The following is a 21,489-nucleotide window of genomic DNA, read 5'->3' on the forward strand; positions in this document are numbered from 1 at the left end:
TTCACCCAGGATCTCCTCCAACCAGGGAACAAGCAAGGTTTCTGGGAGAACCAGGGGTCATCGTCTCAGGAAAGCCTCAGGGATGGCAGAGCGCAGAGGCAGCCTTCTGTGGCTGCAGCTCCCAGGAGCTCCTTCAGGGGTGTGAGTGCTAGGGGGAAGCTTAGAAGCAAGGAAGAAAGCTGTGGTCAGGGCTGAGGTTCTGGTGGGGGACAAGCCAGCAACAGGGGTGACCCCTGCACTGGGAGCTTCTTGGTGTTGGGAACCCCATCCTTCTCTCCAAGCTGTCCCATGTCTGACATGGCTTAGGATGGGTGTCCCATGGCTATAATCATTCATTCATTCAACATGTCAGACATAGGACTGCAATTGTGATCTCTCGCATCCAGAGCTGGGGCCCCTTCCCACACCCACCCTGCTTCCCTCTCCCACCTGTCTCTGCCCTCGGAGGACCTGTCGCCCACCTCACTCCTGAGTGTGCCCCTCCATGTGGCCCCTTCTGATGGGGGAAAGATGGCAGACCCCAGGCCTGGGACAGCACCTGTTCCCTCCAGGGGAGGCATGACTGAGGGGACTTGGCCTGGGACCTCCCCTGCTCCCCCTCTATGCCTCAGCTCCTGCCAGCCTATCTTTGCTTGCCAGTGCCCCTGACATCCTGAGCCCCCCTGGGTTCCCTGACCTTGGGCACCCGGCCTGGCTCCCTTTACTCACAAGGTTCCCTGGCCTAGGTTCCCCAAGAATGGGCTGACCTGTTTGTCTTTGCAGCCGGCTCCACGAGGACTGAGTCTGGGAGGCTTCACTTGACACTTCTTAAGAAAACAATCAATAAAGAAATGAAAGGGACACAGGGGAGAGGGCAGGGGCCCTGGCTGGGACCTCGGTCCTTAGGCCCGGGCAAACTTGGACGCCTTCCCCGACCCTCTGAGCTCTGCCCACGGGGTGGGGCCGTGATGCCTCAAGGCAGAGTGGCTGGGAGGACTAGCTGAGCGGTGCTGGAGACATGGTGAAGCGCTTGGTGCAGCTGCCTGTCTGTCTGCGGGGCTGTCACTATGAGGTGGACCACACGGTCGGAAGAGAGGGCTGTGGATAGAAGTCAGCATGGGCATTTAGCTCCATGATTGCAGGTAAGCCAGGGAGCCACTCTGAGCCTCAGTTTTGTCACCTGTAAAATCTGAATAATAGCAACTCTCTAATGGGATAGTGGACAAAAGTGAGCTAAGCCCTGGGTAAACTGCCTGTGCTGGGTCTGACACTCAGTGGCGCATCCCCCCATTCCCTCTTCTCCTCCTTCCTGAGCTTGAATTCAATGCATTACCCATCGCCACTGAAGTTCCAAAAGAGAACCATAGCACTTTTCTCCATCCTCCTGCTCTGTGCCCTGGCTGCCCCTAGGGGATCAGCTCAGGCATCCGTCCTGGGGCCAGCCCTGCCACGCCCTCCATCTCTTGGTTTGGCTCTGGGCTCTTCACCCTGGGCCAGCTCTGCACGCCTCCCGGACTGCCTCAAGGCGTTGGTGACAACTGTTTTTGGCTGACACGCTGTCACAGTCTCCCACATAAGGGGGACAGTGCAGGCTGGTGCCCAGCTCAGCCTGCCCTTGTCTGGGTGGGGCGCACTTGCTGCCCCTCTGCACAGCTCGTGTGGTGGCGGGGGACCAACCTTCTCCAGAGACTGGGAGGGAAACACGCACTTCTGGCCTCCTAACGCATGACTCACAGCCTCAGTCCTGGTGGGTGGTAGGGAGGAAAGAGATGTCTGCAGTGGGTGGGTCCTGGGGAAGGTATGACCTGATGCTAGAGGATGAGGGTACAGATGGCCTTTGGAACATGAGGGCGCCTCTGTCTGCAGGCCCTGCTTGCTAGGGTCGCTGTGGGTAGGGTCATCTGCTACTCATAGCTGAAAACTCTCCTGGCAGGCTTCACAAGGGACAGCCTGACCTCAACCCCTCCCTCGTGCCCTGGAGTGGCAGCTGTATCCTCACTGCCCTGGTGGCACCTGATGTCCCTTGTAGTGTTGAGTTGGGTGAGGGGGCGGATTCTGTGTACCCCGTTCTGGTGGCACCAGACACAGGCAGCAGACCTGGGTGTCTGTCCAGGCTCCACCTCTCCTGGCCATGTGGCCAGTGGCAGGTCACTGAACCTCACGCCATCATCCCCGAATCAGGAGAGCGTGGTCTGTGGCACAGATGTGTGAGTGTAGCAGATCATCAGGTGTGCCAGAAGCAAGTGATAGGCCCGCATCCCACCCTGGCTTGGTGTCTGCATCCCTTTCAGGCTCTACAAGCAGCCTCTGCCCACCTGGAGAGCTGACAGGATCAGGCAGCGCCAAGGGTCTTAGGAACAGAAACGCTGGTGATTAATAGCTGCCATAGGTCAGCGAGGGTCCCCCAACCACAGACAGGTTCATCGCCGGGCACAGGAAGTACAGCAGGGAGAATCCAGAAGATGCTGTATGTTTAGTAAACGGTGGGGTGGAGTTTGCTGAGCTCAGAGGGACAGACCCAATGGCATTTTCAGCCTTGCCCTGTTTCATTCACCCCAGCTGCCCTTGACGCTGTTGTTCCTCTTTTATCTGTTCCTTCTTGCTTATTAAAGATCTTCTTGTCCCTAGAATTCAGAGGTCCCATCTCTCCAGCTTCTCTTTCCCTATCCCTCAGCCTCTTTCCTGGGGGCCTCATACCCTGACTGTTGTTTGATGCTATTTATTGTTCCCTGGTCCTGTCACCGGCCCCATCTGCCCCAGCTTCCTCTCCTCTTCCTTCCATTTCCCTGTTCTCCTGTCTCCTTCCCTTTCTTCTCCTTTTCTCACATCCTCTCTCCCCCACTCCCTTCCACCTCACTCTCTGCACTCTCCCTGCTAAGCTCATAGCTGCTGGATGAGTGTGTGTGTGTGTGTGTGTGTGTGTGTGTGTGTGCAGGTGCAGCTGGATGAATTGACCTGAGGAGGAGGTGGGGTGGCGGGCAGGGGTGCTCTTCAGAGCAATTGACCTTGCTGCCATTTGGAGATGGATTAGAGGGGCCAGGCTGAGGGGAGTGGCCCAGGTTGCAGCTGATTTCAGCATCCAGGAGAGAAAGCATGCAGTCAGGGGATGGATGTGAGAAGGTGTCTTCTGCAACTGTGCAGGGGTAGAACCCATGCCCTCGATGACCCACCGGCAGGTGATGGCGAGAGGGGCAGGCAATAGTAAAGCATGGCCCCTGGGGTCTGCAGAGGAGGAGCAGAAGACTGGGGAGAGGGAAAGAGCTCACTTCGGGACACGTTGGAGTGAGGCTCCGATGGGGCGCCTGGAGGTGCAGGAGTTGGGGGTCACTGGAGGCCAGGACAGGGCTTGAGCTGGAGTTAACCTGAGTCATTCTCAAATGCACACAGAAGGCCTACTGCCTGCCAGGCACTGTGCTGGCTATACCAGCTACACCACTGCACATGGGGGCAGTTAAGACCATAGGAATGAGAGTGAGGGGTGGCCCCTGGGCACCCTCATCAAAAGGCTGATAAGGAAGATGTAGCTATGTGTGTGTGTGCACACATGCACATACACACACACACACATTGCACCAAAGTCCTTCATCTAAAGCTTCTAGTCAGATTCAGAATAAAGTGGCACCCTCCCCTGTGGCCTCCAAGGCCTGTGATCTGGCCCACACTCCTATTCACCTTGAGCCATGGGCTGCCTTGCTGTTTCAGTCCCCTCCCAGACCCTGGCCCTTCTGTCCCTCTGTCCGCAGCACTGCCACCCTGGCAGCAGTGGGGCTCACTCCCCCACACTATTAGCATCTCTGACTTAGACTGTCTTCTCCGAGGGGCCTTTCCTGACCTCGTCATTGTGAATATGGCACTATGTGATGCCCTCCATCCCCGGACTCTTGCGTTGTCCCCATACTACCTGAAATTGCTCTAACTGTGGATGTTAGTCCATCGTGCACTGCTGTAAAGGAATATCTGAGACTGGGTAATTTATAAAGAAAAGAGGCTTATTTGGTTCACAGTTCTGCAGGGTGTACCAGCATGACACCAGCATGTACTCAGCTTTTGGTGAGGCCTCAGGAAGCTTTTACTCATGGTAGAAGGCAAAGGGGGAACAGATGTGTTACATGGCGAGAGAGGGAGCAAGAAAAACAGGGGAAAGTACCAGGCTTCTTTTTTTTTTTTTTTTATTTGAGACGGAGTCTCGCTGTCGCCCAGGCTGGAGTGCAGTGGCGCGATCTCGGCTCACTGCAAGCTCCACCTCCCGGGTTCGTGCCATTCTCCTGCCGCAGCCTCCCGAGTAGCTGGGTCTACAGGTGCCCACCACCATGCCTGGCTAATTTTTTGTATTTTTGGTAGAGACGGGCTTTCACCACAGCCAGGATGGTCTCGATCTCCTGACCTCGTGATTCGCCCGCCTCGGCCTCCCAAAGTGCTGGGATTACAGGCCTGAGCCACAGTACCTGGCCTCAGGCTCTTTTAAACAATCAGCTCTGGCATCTCACTACCACTCATGGCCAAGGGGCAGGGCTGACCCATTCATGAGGGACCCACCCCCATGACTCAACACCTCCAGCTAAGCCCACTTCCAACACTGGGGGTCACATTTCAACATGAGATTAGGAGGGGACACACATCCAAGCCACAGCACTGTGTGTTTGTTTGTTTGCTCTCTGTCTCCTCCATTGAACACATCTTTCCCAGCACAGGGGCATGATCTATTCAAAGCAGGATCACCAGTGTTTGGTGCTTAACAAAGGCTCAAAACATACTTGTAGAGTGACTGAATGAGGGACCAAGGGACAGGGAAGGCAGGACATGTTGGGGCATCTGTGGATCCCAAGGCAGGACTGGGTTTCACAAGAAAGAGAGTGTCATTCTGCCAAATTCATTTCAGATGGATGAAGGCTGTAAAAGGAAAAAACAAAGCTATTAACACCACAATAGCAAAAGAGAGGAGCATATTTTCATGATCTTGGAGGAGGCAAGACCTTCCTAAGCAAGGCACGAAATCCAGAAGCTATAAAACAAAAGCCTGACAGATTTGACTACATAAAAATAAAAAGCTTCTGGCAGGGCGTGGTGGCTCATGCCCATAATCCCAGCACTTTGGGAGGCCAAGGCAGGCGGATCACTTGAGCTCAGGAGTTTGAGATCAGCCTGGGCAATATGGCGAATCTCTGTCTCTACAAAAAATAAAAAAAAACAACCAGCCGGGCGGGGTGGTGTGTGCCTGTGATCTCAGCTACTTGGGAGGCTGAGATGGGAAGATCGCTTGAGCCCAGAAGGCGGAAGTTGCAGTGAGCCAAGATCTCGCCACTGCACTCCAGCCTAGGTGACAGAGTAAGACCCCATCTCAAAAAAAATAAAATACTTGTAATCCAGCACTTTGGGAGGGCTGAGGCGGGTGGATCACCTGAGGTCGGGAGTTCAAAACCAGCCTGACCAACATGGAGAAACCCTGTCTCTACTAAAAATACAAAATTAGTCGGGTGTAGTGGCGGATGCCTGTAATCCCAGCTACTCGGGAGGCTGAAGCAGGAGAATCGCTTGAACCCAAGAGGTGGAGGTTGTGGTGAATCGTGATCGTGCCATTGCACTCCAGCCTGGGCAACAAGAGTGAAACTCGGTTTCAAAAAAATAAGTAAATAAAATAAAATAAATAAAAAGCTTCTGCATAGCCAAATACACGATAAACAAAGTTAAAAGATATCTGATGGACTGGGAGAAAAGACTGAAACCATGTACCACAGACAACAGATTAATATCATAACATATAATGGGGTTCTATAAGCCAGTAAGTAGAAACTCACATAACCCGGTAGAAAAAAATGGGTAAAGGAAAGAAACAGGCAGCTTGTAGGGTAAGAAATTCTCACAGCCAGCAAATGGCTGAATAGACACTTAACCTCCTCAGTCACCTGGGAAATCAAAATAAAACAGCAAGAATACACTGGGGGCAAAATTTAAAGGAATAGTAGTGCTGCACTGGCAAGGATGTGGGGCTCCCGGGATCTCCTATACTGAGACAGAGTGTGGTCCCCGTGAAGGGTGCGACGCAGCTGGGCCAGCTTAGTGATATTCAAAAATGCACACTCCTTGGGACCCCGAAATTTCACTTTTAGGATGTTCAGTGCCTCAGGGTTTCCACAAGCAAAGGAAGAAAGTGGAGCCACCTAATTGCTCGTCAGCAGAGAGGAGGTTGCACAACAGAAACTATGCAGCTAACACAAAGGCTGCCCTGCTGGCATTGAGAAATGCTTCCAACTCAGCCAGTGAAAATAACAGCAAGATGCACGACAGCATGGGCAGCACGGGCTGGTTTGTGATTTTTATAATCCTGCGTGTGCAGTCACACGGACATATACACGCACCTGCATATGTAACTGTGTGCAGTCATAGATATTTCTGGAGTGAAATGTACAACTGTCAACGGCAGGTAGCTCTGAGGAGTGGAATGGAACTGGAGGAGTGATTTCCATCTTTATTGTTTCACTATTGCAGAATTTAAGCAACTAAAATGTATTACTATTATAAAGTTTTAATAATGAAAAAATAACTGCACTAAGGAAGGGTGTGGCTGGGGTGTGGAAGGCTGTCAGATCAAGGCAGGAGAGGCCTGAAGATTGTGCACCAGGTTGAACCCTCAGGAGCCTGCAGGGAGTCTGCTGGGCAGGGGCATGCTGGGCAGGAGCCGGGCCACAGAATCCCCACGGGGGCCAGCCCGCTCCCAGGCCACCCCACAACTCCGTGAGGCAGACTCCTATGTCCCCACTCCTCTGCTACGTAGAGAGATGCAACCCAAAGTCTGCTGGGCAGGGAGGAAGGTACAGAGCCAGGGCCCACCCTGCCAGGCACACTCTGACCCTCTCCCGGTGTGGTCAGAGGCTTGGGACCTGGCAATGTGAAGTGGCAGAGCTTTCACTGCGGGAGCACCCTCTCAGCTCAGCAGTCCTGGGTGGGGTGCAGTTCCGGTGCAGCCTCGTCCGGCCCCTGGGAATTTCAGGCTCCCCTTCCTGTGAGACAAGGGCCGTCTCCTTACGGCAGCCTCCACCATGCCCACAGTGGTGCACAGCTCAGTCCTGGATGTGTGGCTATAGCAATGGGTGAGGCCTCTGGGCAAATATCAAGCCAATGGATGACTTTGGGCATCTGCACTTTGGAGGAGAGAAGCCCAGCTGGAGACAGACTCTTGGATGGGACTTGGAGCCAAAAGCAGGTGAAGACACCGGGGAGGGCTTGTTGAGAGGAACAACAGCCCAGCACAGAGCTCTGGGCTCCCCCATGAAACCATAACCCAGGAATCATGGTCTCTGAAGTCCTGAGCTCTAAGGGGCAAAGACTCAGGAGGGCAGAGACTTGCCCAAGGCCACCCAGATAGCACCTCGGTCTGCCTGGCTTCCTAACTTGCTAACCTCCACCAGTCACTCTCCTTGGTGTTTCTATTTCAGACTTTACATCTCATCTTTGTTTTATTTTCTTTTACTGCCCTCCTCCATAACAGCTAATTTGGTGATTTAAGACAGCTGCACTGTTTCGTCTTTATTTCTGCCTCTGACCTTGGTCCTTGGGGTCAGAGGCTGATTGGCTGGAGGTTTGAAAGGTTGGAAGGAAATTGGGAACAACTGCTAGAGGCCAGAAACTGAGGAGACGCAGCCGGGGACAATGGGCAGACCAGTGCCCCGCAGTCCGCTTCTTGGGTGGGTGCTGACCAGGGGTTGGAGCACGAGGCAGCCCTGTCTGCTCACACAGCTGAGGATGGGGCTCCAGTATAGAGAAGGAGGCACACACACCAGAGCTGCAAGAGAAGCCATGGCTACTCCCTGTTGGACACTTGCTTCTCCTCATTTTTCCTACATAGCCCCACAAGGTGGGCGCCATGGCTCTCTTGCCATCTGCATAGGGGTTAAGGGCACAGACAGCCAGGAAGGGGTAGGGCCAGGCCTGTCTGACCTTGAATCTCAGCCTTATAACCACCAGTCAGTATTGGCCCCAATATTCGGCTCATGTCTGCATGTACATTTTTCTACATGTTTTCACTTAGGTCTTACAATGATCCTATGAGTTGGGTATTTTGGGCTCCATTTTACACACAATGAAACAGAGGCCCAGGAAGGTCAATTAAGGTCACCCCAGCCAGTAGGCCCCAGAGCTCGCATTCTGACCCAGACCGTGGTCCTGCCTCTTTGCGTCTAGCCCAGTCCACCTGCCTGGGGAGGGGTGCAGGGAAACAAGCAATGCCTGGCCGGTCTCTCTTCCTGATGGTGCCCATGCTTTTTCCTTTTCCATTTCTTTTTCTCCAAACCTCAGTTTTCTTATCTGTAAAATGGGGGATAAGCTGCCTTCATTCTAGGGTTATTGTGAACATGAATGCCAACGATGTATATAAATTTCTGGGCTTGCTGGCGAACAGGTGGCTGATAAGCATGGTTAGGAATATTTCTGAGGAGACTGGTTGTTGGGATTTTTTATGCAATGGCTTTAGGCAGAGCACCTAACCCTAGCTCTTGGTCATAAGATTTGGGTGAAAGCATGAATGTCTCAGTGTAAATCCATCCTAAGGGCAGGGACAAAGTGCAGGGAGTGACTGGAACCACCAGTGTCAGCAGGTGTGTCTGCATCCTATGGGGGGCCTCTCCAGGGCAGGGCCTTGGCTTTTTTGGCCTCTGTCAGCTGTCATGCACAGGAGGTATGCAATACAATCTTGATGAATAGGTGAATCGTTGTCCATGAGTCCCTAAAAACAGACCTGTTTTCTCTCTCTCCCCTCCCTCGTCCATGTGTGTGCATGCTCGCTCACACACATGTGCACACACAAGCACACTGGCTCACTCACCTGGCTGGAGTCTTATTGCACGTCTGGGGCTGCCCTGGGAGAGTCAGGTGATGTCACTGTCTGCAGTGACTACCCAGCCCACAGGGACTCTGAGTGAAGCACAGAGCAGATGTTCATCAACTGTTTGCAGAACTGCCACCTTGGGCCACAGAACAGGGTTCTAATGGCACTTGTCTTCTCACTGTCACTCCTAAGCTCCTGCTCAAGTGTGGGGAACTGTGAGTTGTCTGCCTTTGTGTTTTCCCCAGCGATCTGTACAGAAAATGCTCAGGACTCGCTAACTGGATGGATGCATGAAAGAATGAAGTGGATCCAGTTGGGTAACTGACATGAATGAATTCTATGTAAGATGAAAATGGTAAGCCATGCGAACCAGTTAGAACACAAGCTCACTATTGCTGTAAAATACAGGCTTGCTGTAAAAATGACAAAGTAACTGTCATGTAAACCAGATCAGAGTCTACTGGCCCCTCACACTGCCAGCTGAATGGAAGCATGATGGGCTTATGTGGCATCTCCATGGCACCGTGGACCCAGGCTCTGCTGATCACAAGAATCAGCTTTCACCACTCAATCTAAGGTGGCTGCTCCCCCTCCTGCCATTGCACCCACATTCCTGCCAGCAGGAAGTGGGAAGGGGAAGTGGAAGGCACTCCTTCTTCTTTTGCAAACATGGCCCAGAAGTTGCTGCTGTTCAAATCTGACCTGTCAGACTTATTCTGTGGGCCACACCTTGCTGTCAAGGAGGCTGGAGAAAGTGGTCTTTAGCCAGGAGGTCCTGTGCCCAGCTTAAACTTGGAAGGGCATTTAATAAAGCAAGAAGGAGAGACTGGACATTGAAGGCATCCTGTTTGCTGTGCCCCACCTCATTTTGAAAGATGGAACAGCCTGTGCATTGGCAGTGTGTAGTGGGGTGGAGGCATCATGCCAGTGTGACTCTGAGTGAGGGGAAATGGCAGGAGAGGCAAAGAGGGGCATTGGCATTGGTGTGAACAGACTGAGGGGTTCAGGGGTGTGTGGAGTCTCCCAGAGGTAAGGTGGAGAGCCCCTGAGCCCTCTGAGAGGCACAAAGAAAAGAAGAAGGCTGCACAACAGCTGGCCTGTGGCCTGCCCCGTGCCAGCCTGTGTTCTAACCCAGACACACAGACAGAGGGCACGAATGGGTGGCACCACACTGGAAGATTCATGCACAGCAGATGTGCTTCATGGAGCCCCTGCCACAGCAGCTGCACCGTGTGTTGCCAGCAAATCTGAATGAGCTATCAGCATGTACAAAACTAGGAGTTTCCCAGCTTCCCTTAAAATATCAGCGACTCAGGCAAGGCCAGTCTAACTCTTTTCAGGGTGAGAGTTGGTGGCCCTGGGCAGTGGATGAGGGCCCTGGCTCTCCAGTCCCCACCACTCCTTGCTGGCCCACTTTCCTCCTGTAGCCCCTGTCTGCCTGTCCAGGGGGGAGTGGGCCACCTTCTCCATGCCACCAAGAGGCCCCACTCAGTCACCCTAGGGTCTTGCAGGACACGTCCATCCCTGGAGAACAAACATTCAGCTCATTCCCAGGTACTCAATGCCAGGCCTGTACCCATGAGATGGGTGCTAGAAGAAAGGGTGGATATCCCTTAGGAAAGGAGAAAGAAGCTTCTCTCTTGTGGAGAAGCAGTCCAGAGGGAGGCAGGCCAAGACAGACGCAGTGGGACCCCCGCTGCACACTGCTCCAGACGCAGCCCAGGCCTCGTGGTCCACAATGGGCTGTGGCACCAGCCATGCTTTCTACATTCCAAGCAGTGGGTGCAGGTGCCTGCTACCTGTCCTTTAAGGAAATTTCCAGAAGCTTCATGTAGCACTTATGCTCACAGCCAGTGGGTCACTCACGTGGCCACACCCAGCCACTAGGGAGACTGGGCGGCCCTGTGCTCAGCGAAACACTAGGTTTGTGTCCCCAGGGCAGCCAGGAGAATGCGTATGGGCAGGACTCTCTGCAGCCTCTGCCTGGGCCTCACAGATTTCTCCCCTTTTCTCCCTACCTCCGACCTCATGACGTCGTGAAACACATTCACTGCACAAAAGAGAAACTGTAGCCCAGAGAGGTTTCATAGTGTGTGAGGCTCAGCCTCTGAGCGGCAGGCATTCATTTCACACTTGGATTTGCCCCTAACAAGGGAGCCCCCACACAGCCCTGCTTGGTGCTTCCATGGTATGAACCCCCGCTGCCAACACGGCGCTGATCCCAGAGACATCCAGACACCCGACAGTCACTGCTGACCTTTGAGGTTTCTTGCCACTGGATGGAACTGGTATTTTTTCTTCTTATTTGGGCTGGGTCTGGGGTATGATTTAGCCTATGCTATGGAAGATGTGACTGAGTATATGTGTGAGATACTGAGGTCTGCCCTAGTAGCCCCAGGCCTGTGGGGACGTGGCAGCATCTCTGGAGCGGAGGAAGAGAGAGGCTGACACAAATCTCTCCCCCTGGGGCGGAAGAGCTGCCCCAGAAGCTGAGAAACCTCCACAAAACAAAAACAGTTTGATTTCATCCAGCAACCGGTGACTTATTAGCTGCGTTGTTTTCAACATCACCCCTGGCCTGAGCTCAAATGTGGCTTTATTTTGCAAGCGGCTTTGTGTGTGGAGACACATCCGGGGTTGATAATGTTGCAGACTGGGATATTTTCGTTCTTTATTGAAAGGGAAGATCTTACTGCCACCGGGCCCCGCCTCACCCTCCAGATTGGAAACTATGTGACCCTTACGATGGGGTCCCAGCTGGACACCTCGAGCCAGATTTCCGAGCTGAAAGGAACACTGGGCCTCCGGGGCCAAACACATGCTCTGCACAGCTGGTCCCGGTGTTTTGTCCTGTCCGTTAAAAACAAAGCTTACACTGAGCAAAGACTTGCTTTCAAATCAAATATTTGTTGGCACACACATGTGTCCTGTTGGTTAGGAAACATGTTTTTTTTGTTTTAAAATTAGATTTCCCTGGAAAGAACAATGGCACAATCAAAGGAGACAAGTGTTTGGTGGGGCAGAGAGAACAAAATCTTTTGCCCAAAAAGTCTTACGGTTTGGTGAGCGCCAAGCTCTTGGCGGTGCCTGCTTCCTTGGCTGGTGTCACAGGATGGGGTTTGCATTTGTTGAGAACAGCAAAGCTGCCACCTGGGTCCCACGGGGGACCCTGGTGCAAGGCATACTGGAAGCTGCGTTGGAGGCAGTGTCTCTCAGCTCTGGCCAGCCTCTGTTCCTCGCGCCTGGCTGTGGCGCTGCCTGAGGGTGCCCCGAGGGCTGGGAATCGCTGGAATGATCCTGGATATGAGGGTTCTTAGACTGCTCCCGCCACACAGCCAAGGACTCTGCCACGCTGCTGCCCTGAGGAGGGCCAGCACCTCCATGTCACCCCGCTGCTCTGGCCACAGCTGGGGAGGCCAGCCTCAGAGATTTGACCCAGGGTAGTTGTCAGTAGCCTGGCTTGAGTGTGGCACAGCGCCCAGTGTCTGTCCAGCCAAACAGATGCTGTCTCTTGGGGCTTTGGGCAGCAAAACACACAGAGAAGGATCCAGAGAGCAGAGAGACTCGTGGAGAGCTGGCAGGGAGCAGTGGCCGGGGAGCAGCAGGAGCCACAGAGGGCCACACCATCCCGGAAGGGCAGAGGCTGGACCACGAGGAGGGCCAGGGAATGGGGAGGGCAAGAGCCTGAGACAGGCAGTGGAGGACAGGCACAGGGGACAGCCAGGACTATGTCCGGGCCTCTGAGCTGCTGCCAGGTGACCAGAGATGCTGTTCCATGGAGAATAGCTCCTGCAGCTGCTTTTTTGCATAGACTGAAATCTAAACTACCTGCTTATACGTGCTTGAGGGGACATTTTCAGGACTTGGGCTCTAAGGAAGGGGAGAGATGAGAATAGTCAAAGTGTACTCACAGACAGCTCATTCCTTCTAGAGTCGTAGTCCCTTCCCCACCTCTTCCAGGAAGCCCTCCCTGACCACCTCCCTGCCTACAGTCCTCAGCCCTGTCTTTCCATGGGGTGTCCACAGAACTTGTTCCCAAGGTTTCCCAGCCTCCTGCTGTGGCCTAACTCCTCAGCTTCGTGTTTTACTCTAATCCCAGCCATGAGCTCCCTACAGGCAGGAATTGTTTCTGGGCATCCCTGGAGCACTGAGCACAGGACTCAGGATGGCTGAGGCTCAGTGTGCACTCATAGGTGGGATGGAGAGTTGACCTGTACAGCTCATGGATGGGGGCCTATCTGCAGCCTTTCCCTTAAACAGGGAACACTAGCCCTAATGGCCTCACAGACAGGGACAGGAACTCTCTGCTCTTCACAGAACAAAGAAGGGGAGCCCTGGGCCTCCACCAAACACCATGGCTGTGAGGAGAACAAGACAGGGGCTCCAGCCTCCAGCACATGGCTATGCATTCCTGGGCCAGCGCCACCCTGCTCCCCAGCCAGGTCAGGTTCTTTTTGCTGCCCCACACCCCCAGGGAGCACAGAAATCGAATTCTGATCTTCTTGAAATGAGCATCTATCCAGTTGCATTGAGCTCAAAGGTTCAGTCCACCATGAGCACCTGCTTGGTTCTGAGACCTGGCCAGCCCCATAGGGTGGGCATGCAGGGCCCTGCACACCAAAGAACAAAGGACCACAGACAACAAGCATCCACTGCACCCAATGCTGGGCTCAGCACTGGGCTGGCTCTGGGAGTCAGGGTGCACGGTGAAGATGCAAGAGACATGAGCCCCACAGACACAGAACAGCCATGGAAGTAATCAGTGACAGAAGCCCAGAGGGGCGGGGAGGGGCAGGCAAATGGCATGTGAGCAAGGCGGCCAGGTGAGAGGCCTTCCAGGGAGCGGGACTGTGGAGGAATGACACATTCATGCTCCCGTCCAAAGGGAGCAGCTGCTATTCAGCAACAGCTGCTTGACATCTGGCAGGAATTGGCACCTAGGGTGGCCAGGTCTTCTGATTTTTTCTAGAGAAGGCAGAAATGCAGGGTGTGTATGTGTGTTATGTGTGCATGTGTGAGACAGTGTGTGCGTATGTGTGAGAGTGAGAGAGAGGGAGGGGTCTCCTGATTTTTCAAATATTGACTGAAGGCTCAGTAAGTTTTGCTGCATCGAGTCCCCGGGCTGCCCCTCCACCCTCTGCAATAGAGACCCACGCAGGGACCAACTGATGTGATTCAGAAGGCGGTGACTGGGCTGGAGTCTGGAGCCCAGGTTTGTAACAGGCTGGGCCTATTCACTGCATTGAATAGGTCGGCCTCTTCATTCCAGGCACCTGTCATTGGCATCTGGCTTAATTCTCACACGATGCCTCTGAGATAGGTGTCATGACTTTCCTCTTTCTATGGCTGAAAAGGCTGTGGTTCAGAGAGGTTGAGTCACTTGCACAAGGACACACAGCTTGTACGCAGCCCCAAGAGACTGTGCTGAGCCTTAGAGGTGTTGGAGAGTGGGGCTCAGAGCAGGGCAGTGATTTGCCTAAAGTTACCCAAAAGCAAGGTACAGGTGGGGACCAGCTCCAGGTCATGGATGGCCAAGCTAGTTGCTCTTTCCCTTGTATCCCCAAAGGTTTCCAACACAATTCCACAACAGCAGATGGGGCTAAATCTTCCCGGCAGGGCACGTGGATGGGTGGAATCCAAGGGTGGTGGTTGGGGTTGGGGGGTAGTTTCCTTTTGTACAGCAAAGCTTTCACAAAGCACATAATCACCTACCAATATATCTTCTTGCTAAGCCTGAACTTTAATCCATCCAGTTTCTGCAGCCCAACCCACCTGCATTGCATTTCTGGCAGGATGTGGAAGACCTAAGCCAAGGGAATCTCCCTGAGCTCATGGCTTCTGCGGGTAATTAATGACACTTGCAGCCTAAATGTAAACTGTTGCACATCTGTCCAATGTGGCTTGGGTAGATCTGTGCCTTGAGGCAGGGAGCTGGCCTCCATGGCCTCAGGTAACCCTTCCAGCTGGGGACAGCAGTGACCGGGTGACCTCAGAGCCACTGTTCTGCACCCCCGAAAGAGGATGGACCTTGAAGTCACTGGTGGGGTGGAAGAACTGCGTGTGCCTTTCTTGTAAAGTACGTGTCAATGCCCCATTCTCCTGCCAATCTTTAGGAAGCGGCACCTTCGAGGTAGGTGGACTGCAGCCTAGCCTCCCTAATCTGCTCGCCTAGCCCCCTTCTCCGCTCTCTCCACCCCCCTCCATTCAAACCTGCTCTGAATCAGTTGCAAGGATCTCATAAACGCACGCCCACACACAGAGGCACAGATCACTGAGAATGGCTTACAGGATGCCCTGTCAAGGGTTATCTGCATTTCAAAAACTATGGTTACTTTACCCAAAGGAAGGAATCTCAGGCATTGGCAACTATAGATTCGGGGACATTTTCAATTTCTACCTACTTTTTTGCAGTGCCTGTCCTGACAGGCTCCCTTGTCAAAACATTTATCATCCTTCTTCATATATCACCAGTTTTCAAAGCTTTTGCATCCATTAAAAAAAATACTTCTACCTTTCTGAAAAGAACTTGGGATGAAATCTGGTCTTGCTTTCACTCTTAGGGCCTTGGCATGTCCTTGCCATCATTAGTAGGGCTTCTGCTTGGTGGAGCCCTGGTAAAGAGACAACCTCGGCCAGGCGCAGGGGCTCACGCCTGTAATTCCAGCACTTTCGGAGGCCAAGGCGGGCGGATCACGAGGTCAGGAGATCAAGACCAGCCTGGTTAACACGGTGAAACCTTGTCTATACTAAAAATACAAAAAATTAGCCAGGCATGGTGCCATGCCCCGGTAATCCCAGCTACTTGGGAGGCTGAGGCAGGAGAATCGCTTGAACCCAGGAGGCAGAGGTTGCAGTGAGCCAAGATCGGGCCACTGCACTCCAGCCTGGGCGACAGAGCAAGACTCCATCTCAAAACAAATAAAAAAAAAAAAAAAGAAAAGAAAAAGAAAGAGACACCCTCTACTTGGTGGGGGCCAGCTAGCCACAGGAAGAGCCTCCTTGAGCCTTATGGCTGTGTCAGGAAGAGGATGATCAACAGGCCCCATCTCTGGGCCAAGGAAGCCCGCCACTGTCTGTGGACACACAAGCCCATCTGTGGAGGACTTGGGCCATGTTTCAAGCAAATAATGTTTATTAGGTCCCAGGTCAGCCCATAAAAGCTCTTGGAATCCAAAATGTGCTTGAAGCTTAGGATCATTAGTTCTGGTTTTCCAATACTTTGCTCGTTCATTCTATTCAATCTCTCATTTAGTCAGCAAATGTTTACCAGGTGCCTACCAGATGTAGGGGTATACAAATTAGGTTTAGGATGCAGTTATATGAGCTGGGCTAGAATGACAGTGGCTCTAACCAGACATAGGCTGACTCCTTGCTTGTCAAAGCCACAGCTGGTGCATTGCTCAGGCCCCTCTACCTGTTACTCTGCATTTCTGGAGTGAGCTCCTGTTTGCACGGTCCGCACACCTCACACCTACACTGCTCATGCTCCTGCACCAGCCGGAGGAGGTGAAAGAGGAAAGGCACAGCGAGGCGCCATGCACAGCCTGCTCATTCGGACTCCGTTGGCTGGAACTTGATCACGTGGCCACAACCTGCTGCAAAGGTACTGGGAACTGTGGTCTTTATTTTGGCTGAACATAGGCTAAGCTAAAAATCAAGAGATCTCTTACTGGGAGAGAAGAGGAAAGAATAAATGTTGGGAGATCACTAGTAGGCTCTGAAAAAATTGGTGAATGAAACAGATGTGCTCCTGTGCCATGGATCTCACAGTCCTGGTGGGGGGATGGCGACAGTATGAAATAACAAGTGGCCCGAAGAGTGAGTGCTTCCCTCTGTGATGCGGGGTGCCGGGGAAAGTGCAGGGCACTCAGAGAGCAGTGAATAGGGCGTCAGGTCAGGCTTCTTGAAGGAGGGGGCATTAGCCTGCAAGATGACAGGCTGGAGGAAGGGGGGGTACACTGGGGAGGCAGAGGGAATGGCATATGCTAGGATCCTGTGGCAGGCAGGAAGGCGGCTGGCCCTTAGGAGGACTAGGGAGGAGCTGGTGTGGCCGGGGTTCATGGGCGACGAAAGGGGATGAGAGGCAGCACTAGGACAGGCAGGGCCTGTAGCCCAGCGGGGCATCTGGAGACCCCGCCCTGCTATCAGGACACTGGGAAACCTCCCTGTTGGAGGGTGGGGATTGGCTGGAGGGGCGACACAGCTGCACGTGTAATTTTAGATTACTCACTCTATTGCCTGTCTTCTCTGGAAACAGGGATCCCTGGAGCTCAGTAAAAGTTACAGGGGTAAAGCAGGGGAAGTGGTCCCACCTGCTCTGGAGGCAGAAGCATGGACAGAGAGCTTTGCTGGCTCTACCACACACTAGACATCTTGTGCCTAATTAGAATCCCAGAATGCTGGAGTGGAGAAGACAGACAAAGCATCCAGTCCTGCTCCTTTGTGTACAGATGAAGAGGCTGGGCCTAGACAGGGAGAGGGGCCCACCTGGGTCCCCCAGCAGGGTGATGGTGGTGCTGGAAACAAGACGGACTCTTTCTGACTCCCTTGGTGGTGGTAGTGGTGGGTGGCAGGACCTGGGCTGGGGTCACTGGGTCAAACTAGTGTCACCTGGCCCTGGGAGCTACCTATCTGAAGCAGCTCCAGAAACTTAAATTTGCTAATTAATTTAAAATTCCAGCCCTAAGCCATAAAATCAAACCATACACTGAGCTGTCCACAGTTGCCTGACAGCTGGCCTGTCTGATCCTGGCTGTCTGCTCACAAATTGGTATTAGTGGCACCAAGAGCAGATTAACATGGTGACCAGGCACCCAGAAACTTGATGCCACCCGCTGGGCTCACTAAAGCTGTCAGTCTCCCCAGCTGCTAAGCTGCCCAGGCAGCCATGTCTTCCCAAGCTTGGGTTGCAGAGCAGTCCTGGGCCCAGCAAGGAGTAGGACCTTTCTCAGCCATCAAGTCATGCCATTGGTCAAATATAAGTTACAGGAGAGAAAAGCAGGGAGGCATTGCCAGGAAAGCAGTACTCAAATATCAGAGTTTGCACAGGGCTTGAGAATCAGTGGGGACCACGGGCATTCATCATCCTAGGCAAAGCCCACATTGCAGAGCCAGAGAACTGAGCCCAGAGAGGAAAGAGCTGTGGTGGTGTCATACAGCACAGGACTACAGCTCTGGCTCCCTCCCTGACAACCTAATGCTCTACCTGTTCTTCTAAGTGAGAATGCCGCTTTCCCATCATCTCTGCCAGCCTGCGTTTTTCTTTTACGTATTTGTTCACCTCATCAACTCCTACCTCCTGAACACCTACTACTGTGCCAGACACTGTACAAGGCCCTAGGATACAGGAAGCAATCATTGTGGGAAGAACTAGAAATATGAAGAGTCATTCTTGAGGTTAGTATGATATACATTAGTGAACAAAGGAAGGGAGGGCAGGAAGACATCTCAGACAGGATGAGCCACGACGTGGGTTGTATTAGATAGGGTTGGAAAACACCACAGTACAGTGGTGTAAGCAAGGCGTTTTCCCTCCTGTAAAATTTCAGGGCCAATATGGTCACTCTGACCTGCAAAAGCCTTGGACACCCATGCTCCTTCTATCCACTACATCTCTGGTCCTCTTGGGTCAAGATGGTAACCAGAGCTCCAGCCATCAGGTCTGCACTCCAGGCAGCAGGATGAGAGGGACAAAGAAGAAGTGGGAAAATATATGTTCACAGAAACACTTGCATAAGAATACTTAATGTCAAGAACTATAAAGGGTCTGAAATTTTACTCAACTTGAAAGGTAATGAGTTAGGCTCTTGAGAGGCTGACAGAAGATGCCAGAACCATGAGTCAGAGACAAAGGATGTTATTCCTCACAGCACAGCAAGCAGCATGTGTATCAGCATATTTGCTTCAGTTCCTTTTGCCCCAAGTCCCACAGAACAATGTGAGTGGGCCCAGATGGATCCTGTACTTGCAGTGAATTGCATTACAGGAGAGGAACCCTGAGCTTAGGGAACCTGGATCTTTTATAATGGGAAGCAAGCGTGCTTGCCCTTTGCTCCAGAGGGAGACGCTTGATCTTCCAAAGCTCTTTGCGATACAAACATCCATGAAAAGACAGGCCAGTGCCTTACTCATAAGATGCGCAGAAATGCGAGAGACTTATGGGGAATTGTCTCCCAATATACAGCAGCTTTATTCATAATAGGTCCAAACTGGAAACAGCCCAGACGTTCATCAACAGGAGAAGAGATATATTTATGCAATGGACCATAGTTGTGCAGTAGCCATCCTAATGGGTGTAAAGTGGTATCTCATTGTGGTTTTGATTTGCATTTCCCTAAATATGAGTGATGGGCGTCTTTTCACGTGCTTGCTGGCCATTTGTATATCTTCTTTGGAGAAATACCTAAGTCCTTTGCCCCATTTTTAAATCAGGTTGTGTTGTTGTTGTTGTTGTTGTTGTTGTTGTTAATTACAGAAGGTTTTAACCAGGGCGGTAACTTAGATTTATGTGTTTGGAAGATCCCTGTGGTGCCCTATTTAGAGTGTGAATTGAAGGCAAGAGTGAGAGTAGCATGATCAGGGCGGAAGCCGCTGCAATGATCCAAAGATGATTGATAGTCTTCACCAAAACAGAACCACAGAAACGGAAAGGAAGGGATTGGGGAGAGAGGCACTAAGGAGCAAGAACGGGCAGGCTTGATGAGCGCATGGCAAGGATGCGGAGAGAGGGGAAAAGTCAGGGCTGTCCAGGTAGTTGACTGACGACCAAGTACATCACCATAGAGAGGGCATCCTATAGGAAAAATTTGCAAACCCTCCTCTGGTAACTCCTGCCCCTATGAATTCCTACAGAAGCAACTGCACAGGACCAGCATCATCAACTTTTCCTGTTTGGTGATTTTGTTAAAATATCTCACCTAGTTCTGAGCACTCCCTGTTCGCCTACCTCTCCCTCCCACCCCTCCATCACGTCTGGGCACCTGATGCCCCTTATCTCTTGGTCCCAGTGCATCTGGGTTATCCAAATCTTCAGTTCCAGGCTCTGTGTCTGTCCTCACAGATTGACAGCCTTCAGAAATGTCTCCAGCTTTTGGACCCTGGCTCCCTGGACTGCTTTTGACTTTGCCCAGGTTTGAGGTCCACTTGCGTAGTGGGTAACGATTGGGGTGGGTGTCCAGCTGATGGGAGTGTGTCCAGTATGTGACCTGCCCCTAGCCATTGCCAATTAGCCCAGGGTGGGGCCACTTGAACCAGGCTGAGCCAAGCAGAAGCCTTTACAATTCTCCATGCACAGACTGTCCCCAGACCAAGAGAACCCAGAGACCCCAGTGTCCAGCTGGAACTGGAGCCAGCACCCCCAGTGCCAGCCCTGGCCACCTCTGCCTTGCCTCCATCCCTCCCACTTTGCTCCACACACCCGCCTCCCTGGCCTCCTTATCCTGCAACCTCAAGACCATTGCCTCTTCCTGGAAGTCTCTCTCACCTCCCTCAGGTCTCTGCTCAAGTGTCACCTCCTTCGAGGGGCCATTTCTGTCACCCTGCTGGCTTCTCCTGGAGGTGCTCTCGCTGGTGTCCTACGAGGCCGGAATCTCCTGTTGTGTTCCCTGTGGAAACGTCAGAGTCTAGAAGAGTGCAGGTGCGCAGTGGGTCCTGTTACATTTCTGGAATTCAGGGAGAATGAGTAAGGATGGTGCAGTAGCAGCGAGACTCACAGAACTCTGTCTGCAGGGGCCATTTTCCCCAGCGAAGGGAGCTGCCCAATGAAATAACAGAGGCCTGGGGCTCACACCTTAATGGTGAAGGGCTTGGTCTGGGCCAGGTGACCGTCTTCACCTCTCTGCCTCGGTTTCTTCAGCTGAACAATAGGAATAATCACCTGCCTCTTAGTGCGATTTTGAGGATTAAATGCAGGAATGCGAGTAGGCTTTGGACTTCAGTCAAGGCTCGGTAGCATAATAACGGGTCAGAAGCACGCAAGCTCCAATTCGAAGCACTTAGGGAATCGTATTATACCTGATTTATGTAATAACAGAACTCCTGCTTTCACCAGCTAGGCACGGTGGACCAGAGAGGGCCAGAGGCGACCCCAGGCTTCCAGCCGATCCGCCAGCCCTGGCCGCTGGTCGGGACCGGCGCCGGCGACCCCGCCGAGGGCGGCCGAGGGCGCGGCCCGGCCCGCGGGGCGGCTTTGTGCGTCGCCTGATTTCCATTTCCCCAGATAAACACGCGGCGGGGGCCGCGACCTCGCTGCCTAGCAAATGCCTCGGCTCCCCGCCCCGCGTGGGGCCCGCGAATGAGATGATTTACTCCTGTTTTGCATATTAATTGACCTAAATGCCACCCGTTCTAGGAACAATTAAGAGGCCCTTTGGCGCCCGGGGCCACGGGCTGGCGGCGGCGAAGTGGCGGGCGCCCCCTCGGGGCCGCGGGCCGGGCCGGGGCAGGGGGATCCGGGGACGCGCGGCCCCCACCTCCGCAGGCCGCGGGCACAAAGCGGCCTTTGTGCGGGCGCCGGGCAGGGCGTTTCCGCGCAGACAAAGCCCCCGCGCCCTGCCCTCCCACCCTGCCTCCAGGCGCCCGAAGCCTCGCAGAGGACAGGCCTTCATGCCCTTCTCTCCCCAGCCCCGCGACGTAGGGTGCCGCTTTGATCTTCGCTCTTCCCAGGAGGCTGAGTGGCTCACTGGCTCACT

The 21,489-nt window shown here is 53.1% G+C and overlaps 1 long non-coding RNA gene across 2 annotated transcripts; it reads right to left on the reverse strand.

Annotated features, from left to right (window-relative positions):
- Positions 1-4,657: 4,657 nt before the first annotated feature.
- On the reverse strand, positions 4,658-21,258 carry LOC129057952 (uncharacterized). Of its 2 annotated transcripts, none has more exons than XR_008522721.2 (3): positions 20,589-21,250; positions 20,283-20,460; positions 4,658-4,869 (listed from the first exon to the last, which is right to left on the reverse strand). It is a non-coding gene; the product is annotated as an uncharacterized LOC129057952 (long non-coding RNA). The 2 variants fall into 2 exon arrangements; XR_010135960.1 differs by lacking the exon at positions 4,658-4,869 and adding an exon at positions 10,893-12,670 and having other exon boundaries at positions 20,589-21,258.
- Between the last annotated feature and the right edge of the window lie 231 nt (positions 21,259-21,489).

Source organism: Pongo abelii, chromosome 11 (assembly GCF_028885655.2).
Source record: "Pongo abelii isolate AG06213 chromosome 11, NHGRI_mPonAbe1-v2.0_pri, whole genome shotgun sequence".
Lineage (NCBI taxonomy): Eukaryota > Metazoa > Chordata > Mammalia > Primates > Hominidae > Pongo > Pongo abelii.